Here is a 10,200-nt window from a genome sequence, read left to right on the forward strand (position 1 = left end):
TTGTAATCATACAGTATAGAGACTGCTGGTCCAGCCACGGCTGTGTTGTATTATGAGCTTATAGTGCAAAGATCACTGGTTCATTGTTCATTAACATCACACATAAAAAACATAATATTAATATATTATTAACTGATTTGTGTGTACCCAAGGACTGTTTTAATGTAACTGAATTGTGCCATTTATTCTCTCATTCATCTGGTCTGTGGGTGAAATGGAGCAGACTTTTAATGTCTAGCAAACTGCAGAGAACTGTGTTAACCTTTACATGTTAAAAGAACACAAAGGTACTCACGTTCAGCATATTCACAATGCTTATTTAAATAAATGGGAGTAAAATATGTCAAAATGCCACAATTATTTCAATTCAGTTATTATTTGGAAAGTAACAAAACAAATACCTCATTCACAGATTCACATCCAGAACTCAATGGCAACATTGCACATTTCAACATTCTCCTTGAGTCTTTCAATAATTGCATTATGGATCCATTAATCCTGATTTGACCTAAAGTCAAAATTAATTCTGCATTTCCAGTGTTATGTCATTTGTGTCACCATCCTATTGCTTTCACTCTGCACACAAATTCAGCAGTAATTGTTGGAATCCATGCTGATATGATATGCTCCCAAAATTGGCAAACGACTGAAAAGGAAATGTTAGCAAGCATCTGTACAGAAAGTAGTGACTGACAGTAGTGAGAATGTAAATAGAGTACATACAGTATGAATTAATGAATGAAGTCAAGAGGCCTCTATTAGAGAGCATGTTGTATCTTGCTTTATAAGGATCGTCATTGACTAAAATTTGGGGCATTACGAAACTTGCAAATATACATCAGAGCATTTTTAACAATAAATATATTTCATGAAGACAATTTCAATTAAACATGAGACAAAATCAATTTCAATAAATTATAAAACCTGCCAATTTTTCAAAATCGCAAGACATTCCAGGCCAGTAGTATTTGTCAAGATTCTGATTATACAATTATGCTTTTGAGAGAACGATGCAAATCCCCATAATCGCTTCCATCAAACCAGCTAAATTCTAACTTGTAGTTTCCGGTAACAATTTTATTGTTCTCTTCGGTGTGGAGCCAGCAGTCAAACATTTATTTCTTCACCTTCTTGAATACTGTGCTAACATCCCCGGATGTGTAAAAATCAGACCAAAATGCACATTTTGATTAAATAAAATGGAAATCTAATTAATACACCTTGAAGACGATAATTTCTGCTAACAAAAAAAAAGTATCTTCGGCGCAATAGGTTAGCCCACGCTCGACTGTTAACTGAAAGGTTGTGGTTTGAGCCCACCCAGGGATGTGAATTTGTTTTTTTCAATATAGTGTCACAATTCCATATGATAATTGCTTACATTCACCTATGGCAATACTCATCTTTACTCACCCCTGATGTGGAGCACACCCAATGGTGACACACTGCAAGTCCCACTGCAAATCAAATCGGGGCTGGAAGAGAGCAATTTCTTCACCAGGTTTGTGATGTAAGCCAAATTGTACAAGATTAGAGGGTTATGTAGCCAGATCACTGAGGCTAGCTCTTATGAACTGCAAAATCCAAACTTATTTGGACAGATGCAGCCATTCAAAGTGCGCGACACAGACACGTACCGGAGGTAATTGGCTACGGCCTCGCACGTCACGATGCAAAATACCGCGGTACTTGATTGGTTTACCAACAGGGGTACTCGTGGTGCGTTGGTCGGATGTAGAAAGATTTAAATGTCTTTACTGTGCCCGTTTTAGTATTGAATATTTATATGGAATTTTACCACTGAAGGGAAATCTTAGTAGCTGAGCATAAAAAGAATAGGAGCATAATGTAATGCGTGTGAAGGCCATAAACGATATTAATTTTGGAACATAAAAATACAGTATATGGCTTCCTCGGCACTTTAAAGAAAAAATATACACCAGTATTCCATTTCTCCCTAAACATTTTTAGCATCGAAGTCTTTAACTAACCTGATACCGGAGTCAACAAGCATACTTTTAGAATGTGATTAAAGGGAAATATAATATGGAATCGCGTATCTAAAGAAATTAATAACGATATAATTATATTCATGTACCGCAACACAAGAATAGTACACGCTGTACGATGTCTGTTGATAATGTTTGTAGGGCTTTTTCAGCACTCTGCATGCGACCTTACTGGTGGTGCTGTGGGTTAGGTTCCTGTCTCCCATGGCACACGCTCTGTGTTTGAATCCCACTGGAACCATGACTTCCTTTTTAACAAACATTTCTTTGAAAAAATAAAACGTTTCCCTGGGTCAGAGATTAAATAAAACTTCACTCGCACTAAACAAATTTATATTTCTAAATATCACAACATGATCGAATTTAAGTCATTTTAATAACAATGAATAGTTACCTTTGTGTCACAATATAAACATTTATATTGATTTAAATCGCGTTTAAATCGCCTTTATTTAAAACCCATAAATAAAGCTGATACTGTTTAGACTTTTAATTATTTAAAACTGTATTACAGCAGCACAATGCACAATGCAACGGAAATCGCTATCTTTGTCTTCTGCGTAATAATGTTCACCTCTCTGTCCAGCAAATGAACAATAGTAATAATAATTAACTTTATTGTAAATGGCGCCTTTAAAGGTGCTTCCTCAAAGCGCTTTACAGGATAAAAACAATAACAACAATACTGTTAGGCTGGGCAAATGATTTTTTTTTTAAAGAAATACAAAATTAGATGTGTTCCGGCTTAGACATTAACGAAGAGCATAACACGTGGGCAGCATAGCGGTCGGCTCTGGCTTTCCCATCTATACCGATGCACTGCAAGTACAACCCCCCTCTCTGCGGGAGTGCTGGGTGTGACAATTTAAACCGGTTTCACAGGTATTTTCAAAGTAGAAGGGGGTGAGATTTCCAGCAAAAGACACCTCCCCCCTCCAAAACCCAGTAAGTACAGTACTTACTAGTTAAGAAACCTAGGCTCCTCAATGCTTTAACATGCTAATGCACTGGTGTAACAGTCTGTGCGTGGCAAGCTTCTAATGTCTCCTGACTACGGCGAAAGGAACCCTTCTTTCATTGGAAGACAATGAACATATTCTAGCCCTAAATGAATGAATAGCAAACATGGTTTACATAAAAGACATTTTTCCAAGAAAGTTGAGCCTTTGTCACTAATGAAACCACTAAATAAAGACATAAATATAGAAATCTTAAGATTTTTAAAATACATTACTTTGCTAATATTTAGACTGGTCTAGGTGCGTGACTGCCAACTGTCAGGTTGTGTGTTTGAATCCAGCTGGTACTGGACTTTTCATTTTTATTTATTTATTTTTAACATATTTAACATATATTACCGTATGCAAACTGTACTGTATACAGTATGTATATGTATATTTAATGTCTTAACTGTGCCCGTTTAAGTATTGAATATTCATATCTAATTATTTTTAACTTGATTTACAGTATTTGAGAGGTATGTCTTAACACCGATACTACAGTGCTTAAGTACTGCTCAAGTATATGTTTCTAGGTTTATATTATGCATTTCATACGGTCAAATTACTTTTGAGCAACTAATAAGAAGCGGTGTGGTGTGACGCAGTGGTGCCCTGGTACGGTGAGGTGCGCTGGCAGCTGTGTGGTGTGACGCAGTGGTGCCCTGGTACGGTGAGGTGCGCTGGCAGCTGTGTGATGCAGTGGTGGTCGGGTATGTAGAGGTGCACTGGCAGCTGTGTGTTGTGACGCAGTGGTGGCCTGGTACGGTGAGGTGCGCTGCCAGCTGTGTGGTGTGACGCAGTGGTGCCCTGGTACGGTGAGGTGCGCTGGCAGCTGTGTGATGCAGTGGTGGTCGGGTATGTAGAGGTGCACTGGCAGCTGTGTGTTGTGACGCAGTGGTGGCCTGGCACGGTGAGGTGCGCTGGCAGCTGTGTGGTGTGACGCAGTGGTGCCCTGGTACGGTGAGGTGCGCTGGCAGCTGTGTGGTGTGACGCAGTGGTGGCCTGGCACGGTGAGGTGCGCTGGCAGCTGTGTGATGCAGTGGTGGTCGGGTATGTAGAGGTGCACTGGCAGCTGTGTGTTGTGACGCAGTGGTGGCCTGGCACGGTGAGGTGCGCTGGCAGCTGTGTGATGCAGTGGTGGCCGGGCACGGTGAGGTGCGCTGACAGCTGTGTGGTGTGACGCAGTGGTGGCCTGGCACGGTGAGGTGCGCTGGCAGCTGTGTGATGCAGTGGTGGTCGGGTATGTAGAGGTGCACTGGCAGCTGTGTGGTGTGACTCAGTGGTGGCCTGGTACGGTGAGGTGCGCTGGCAGCTGTGTGACGCAGTGGTGGCCTGGCACGGTGAGGTGCGCTTGCAGCTATGTGACGCAGTGGTGGCCTGGCACGGTGAGGTTCGCTGGCAGCTGTGTGATGCAGTGGTGGTCGGGTACCAGGCCACAACTGCGCCACACCACACAGCTGTCAGCGCACCTCACTGTGCCAGGCCACCACTGCGTCACATAGCTGCAAGCGCACCTCACCGTGCCAGGCCACCACTGCATCATACAGCTGCCAGCGCACCTCACCGTGCCAGGCCACCACTGCATCATACAGCTGCCAGCACACCTCACCGTGCCAGGCCACCACTGCATCATACAGCTGCCAGCGCACCTCACCGTGCCAGGCCACCACTGCATCATACGGCTGCCAGGGCACCTCACCGTTTCAGGCCACCACTGCGTAACACCACATAGCTGCCAGCGCACCTCACCGTACCAGGCCACCACTGCTTCACACCACACAGCTGCCAGCGCACCTCACCGTGCCAGGGCACCACTGCGTCACACCACACAGCTGCCAGCGCACCTCACCGTGCCAGGCCACCACTGCGTCACAACACACAGCTGCCAGTGCACCTCTACATACCCGACCACCACTGCATCACACAGCTGCCAGGGCACCTCACCGTGTCAGGCCACCACTGCGTCACACATATTTCAGCGCCATATATTTCATGGATATTATGGAATATAACGGATGGATATCTTAGTTATCTTTCTAGTTCACAGGTTTGCATGCATAATTTAATTTTGAAAGCCACTGAGACATCAGGTACTACTGTTGTATTTATGAAAAAGAAACAAAACAAAAACATACTAACAACTGTGCCATCCTACTCCTTAGTTATTACATTTTATTATTCATAAACAGTTTACATTGTTAGCAAAATATTTTGAATTATATTTAACCCTATTTTTTCTTTAGTTTTGTATTTAACTTATTATATGATAGTCAGACTTAATGTATATTTGAACAATGAAAATATATTTTTACAAGATTTTACATTAAGCACTTAAAATTAATATGGTTAATAATAGTAAACTGTAACATGCTGTAACAAGATCGGTTAAACTGCGAAGAAAATGCTTTCAGAGAAAATGTTTCAGGTGTGAAGAACATAGATCTCCAATGCAATTTCAACCAAACCTGTTCCCACACACCCTGCCCCCACTACCATTAGAATATACACAAACATTTTAGCGTTTCATTCTGAGCAGAAGATCCTCACACCTGAAGAGTGCTGGCTGTGACGAATTAAACCGGTTTTACAGGTTTCAATCACAGACCATGTGACATGGGACTCACTAAACTACAGTAACACCGTATTTGATAACGCTATAAAAACGCTATAAAATAATGTGACTTGGCAAAGAACAAGTTTACAGCACAGTACAAAAATAAATGCTGACCATGACTTTAGAAGCATAAATTGCCTTACACTCAATTTAAACACAAGCTGTCTTTAGCCCTCTAAGCTGGTTCATACAGAAATGTAGAGATCATGGCTCAGAACACATAGCTTCATTAGCAAATACATATGCAGGACAACTAGAGAAGACGTTTTACAGAGGATGGATTTTTAGAAACATCCCATCAGACATCCCATCATATTCACAACGTGAAATCTAGAAAATAATATTACGTAACCAAAATCCGCAATATGGAAACAGAACCTGTGTAATTGTTGATAGATGATGTACTCGTAACATTTTTTCAAGACGAACTACAACATTTAAAAAATGACTTGTATGTACTTGATATCTCTAATCAAGCACAAAACGAACCTAAAACGCATACCGTTTCGCACTTCTCATTAGTTGCTCAAAAGTAATTTGACCGTATGAAATGCATAATATAAACCTAGAAACATATACGTGAGCAGTACTTAAGCACTGTAGTATCGGTGTTAAGACATACCTCTCAAATACTGTAAATCAAGTTAAAAATAATTAGATATGAATATTCAATACCTAAACGGGCACAGTTAAGACATTAAATATACATATACATACTGTATACAGTACAGTTTGCATACGGTAATATGTTTATGTTACGCGATTAAAAAATAAATAAATAAAAATGAAAAGTCCAGCACCAGCTGGATTCAAACACACAACCTGCCAGTTGGTAGTCATGCACCTAGACCAGTAGGCTACAAGACAGCTCGCATGAACAGGCAGGCAAAACAGCCCTACACAGCCCTGCCGCAGTACACGGATATAATCATACCGTTATTAAATTCTTGAGATACGCGATTCCATATTATATTCCCTTTTAATCAAATTCTAAAAGTATGCTTGTTGACTCCGGTATCACGTTAGTTAAAGACTTCGAAGCTTACAATGTTTAGGGAGAAATGGAATACTGGTGTGTATTTTTTTCTTTAAAGTACCAAGACCAGCTATATACTGTATGTTTACGTTCCAAAATTAAAATCGTTTATTGCCTTCACACGCGTTACAGTATGCTCCTATTCTTTTTATGCTCAGCTACTAAGATTTCCCTTCAGTGGTAAAATTCAATATCTACAACGTGCACAGTAAAGACGTTTACAGTAAGTCTTTCTACGACAGACCAACGGACCACGAGTGCCCCTGTCGGTCAACCAATCACGTACCGCGGTATTTTGCGTCATCGCGCATCAGGATGCACGACGCCGTAGCCAATTACCTCCGGTACGTGTCTGAATGGCTGCATCTGTAGATAAAACATCAACTTTATTTAAACTCCAACGAAAGTATGAATGGTTTTTAATTACCATTCTCTTATGGAACATGCCATCAGCCATCTGCATTGAACGATTAAAAATAAAAACGATTACGATTGGCACTCCTGTAGCTTTTTCACGAAACTTCCAAAAGAGCTGTTCAACCGTTTTTTATCGGGCACCTCTTATGTCAGGCGTAAGCGATAAATATACAGTATTTAGCTGAAAAGCTGTACAACACAAGACATTTAGTTAGTCTAGGAGGTTTCGAGAAAAGGCACATTGTGCTGCTGTTTTAAAAAAATAGTTTAAAAAAAAGTCTAAACAGTATCTGCTTATTTATGAGTTGCAATTTTTTAAAAACTCAAAATTTTTTGCACTCAAAATGCAATTAAGCACTTTCTGGCAAGAGGAGACCCCCAAATTAATAATGTAACATGCCGTTGTTTGTGCATGAACATAGTTACTGTATACTGTTATTTCTTTAGATGCGCGATTCCATGTTATTTTTTAATCCCTGGCAGGACCGGGAGTCCATAAGAATCGAGTAATAGGTTTCATTGCGCTTTGACAGATCGTCTTTAAATCAATTGTTGATTTAAAGGTTGACAGTAAATGTTTATATTGTAACGCATACTGTACAACCTCTATTTCTCTATAAAATAAGAGGGGGGCGAATGCACTACAACAGATTAGCATACTGTAGAGGAAAACAGTATAGGCATCATTGATATGAGGTGTTTGAAACCAAATTTCCCAAATTTAATATGTGCTTTTCTATATTTATTGTCAATGGATTGTCCATAATATTGCTATTCTAAGCAAGGAGCGCTTCACCCTGCCTCCTGTGGGAAGAGTTGGCTTATTCCTTCCCTGCCACTGAAGGCAGACCCCCCTTGAGTGTTTCACCCTCGCAGCCCCAAAGTGCATGGTGAGCACCCTGGGGGTCCGGCTGCCTTGGATACCAGGCCGTAGCAGGGTGATGGTCGAACCGGTGTCGACGAGGGCCTGGCAGGGTCTGCCCTCGATGAGGCAGGGAAGAAATAAGCCCCGGCTGTGGCCAACCCTTCCCACGGCAGCAGGTGGGGTGAAGCGCTCCTTCTGGCTTTCCGGAGTGGGGGTAGAGTCAAGGGCAGCCTTCCCCTCTTTAGGCCACCCCTCTCCCGTTTCCCGATGGCCTTCGGAGTCCCCGGGGCTCCAGCGCCCGGTACTCCCATGCGATGTGGCCCCTCTCCCCACAGCTGTGGCAGATGACCAGCCGGTATCGCTCCCCCAGCATCCCCGCGCTGGCGGTCTCCTCCTCCCCATCTGATTCCCCGTGCGCCCCTCCGTTGGTGCCCACCGGTCTCCTCGAATACGACATCAGCCTGCTCAGCCAGAGCCAGGGCCTGCTCCAAGAGGACCGGCACGGCCAGCATCACGTGGCACTGCACCTCAGTCGGCGCCAGGGCCCAGAGGAACTCCTGGAGTGCTATCTCCAGGTGGGCCTCCTCCGGGAGAGTAGGGTAACCCTGGCGGGCTAAGTAGGCCATGTCTGCGGCTGTTACCTTCCCTGTTACCTGGATACCTCTTTATTTAGAACTCTTCCCCCTGCCTGTCTGGCTTCTTTTAATCCTTCTGTGCCCGGATTGCAGCGGGTAAGATATTTTTCCAAGAATAAAAGAGAATTTAAAAAAAGAGAAATTTCACCAGAGCCCCTTCTCGTGTCTAATTTTTAGTTTAGAAGGATTCAAGCAGGATTTTGGATGAAAGGTAGCAACCTTAATCAAGCCCAAATCATAATTGAACCCATTCAGAGCCTACATTACATTTTAGCGTTTCATTCTGAGCAGAAGACCCTTACACCTGAAGAAGGCTTGCGTTTTCTCCTCTTTTAAGCATGTGTACAATGCTGTAATAAAATTTAAAATAATTTAAAGTTTAAACAGTATCAACTAAACTCCATTAATATAAGTATCAAGTGGTATTAAATAAATACAGCTTTTTAGTATAGATTACACTTTTCAAAAATGTATTTAAAAATTAAAAATGATTATTAATCTAATCTTTCCACGTTTGATCCCAAAATCCCAAGAAAAATAAATCTAAACGGGTTGAAAGCTATGCTGAAAGTTTATTAATATACTTAGAAGACAAAGATAACAATTTATGTTGCATTTGTCTGATTGTGAATCAAAAAATACATTTAATTAACTGCTCTCAGTGACAGCTGACAATCCTCCATACACTCAAGTGAAAAATTAGTAATGCCAATGTAAACATCGTATTTACAATTTGTTGATAATAGAAATGTTAAGTTCTCTAAAGCTTTGTGAGGCAGCAAAAGGCAGCAAAAGATTTGAACACCATATATTATAATGAGCTGCTGTGCTGAGAATGGGTTATGTTCCTGCTGTCAGAGGGGGTGGAAATTGCCCGCAGTCATTTAATTAGTATTACAATTCGCACTGATTCCCTTGCGAAGATATGGACATAAGAATATTCGTGCGTGGTCAAAAAATGGCATTAAGCACTTAAAATTAATATGGTTAATAAGAGTAAACAGTAACATGCTGTAACAAGATCGGCTAAACTGGGATCTATCACTTACGCCTGAAATTGGAGTCGCAGTGAATAGCGACTAATAAGTCTGTTTTTCTGTGGGGGGAAGGGAATCTGATCTGATCTGCAAACCTCCAACAGAGCTGTTCAACCGGTTTTTGTCAGGCACCTCAAGTGTAAGGTGTAAGCGATAAATATATTTAGCTGAAAAGCTGTACAACGAAAGACATTTCATTACTCTAGGTTTTGTGAAAAAGCACATTGTGCTGCTGTAATACAGTTTAAAATAATTAAAAGTCTAAACAGTATCAGCTTATGTATGGGTTGTAATTTTAAAAAAGTCAAAAACCGCACTCAAAATGCAATTTAGCGCTTTCTGCCAAGAGGAGACACCCAAATTAATAATGTAACATGCTACTGTTTGTGCATGAACATAGTTACAGTATACTGTTATTTCTTTAGATACGCAATTCCATGTTTTTCTTCAATTCCTGGCGGGACCAGGCGTCCATAAGAATCAAGTTATAGGTTTCATTGCACTTTGACAGAAACCAAATTATATCATTATTAATTTCTTTAGATACATGATTCCACATTATATTCCCTATTAATCAAATTCTAAA

Source organism: Lepisosteus platostomus, chromosome 5 (assembly GCF_059453375.1).
Source record: "Lepisosteus platostomus isolate fLepPlt1 chromosome 5, fLepPlt1.hap1, whole genome shotgun sequence".
Classification (NCBI taxonomy): domain Eukaryota; kingdom Metazoa; phylum Chordata; class Actinopteri; order Semionotiformes; family Lepisosteidae; genus Lepisosteus; species Lepisosteus platostomus.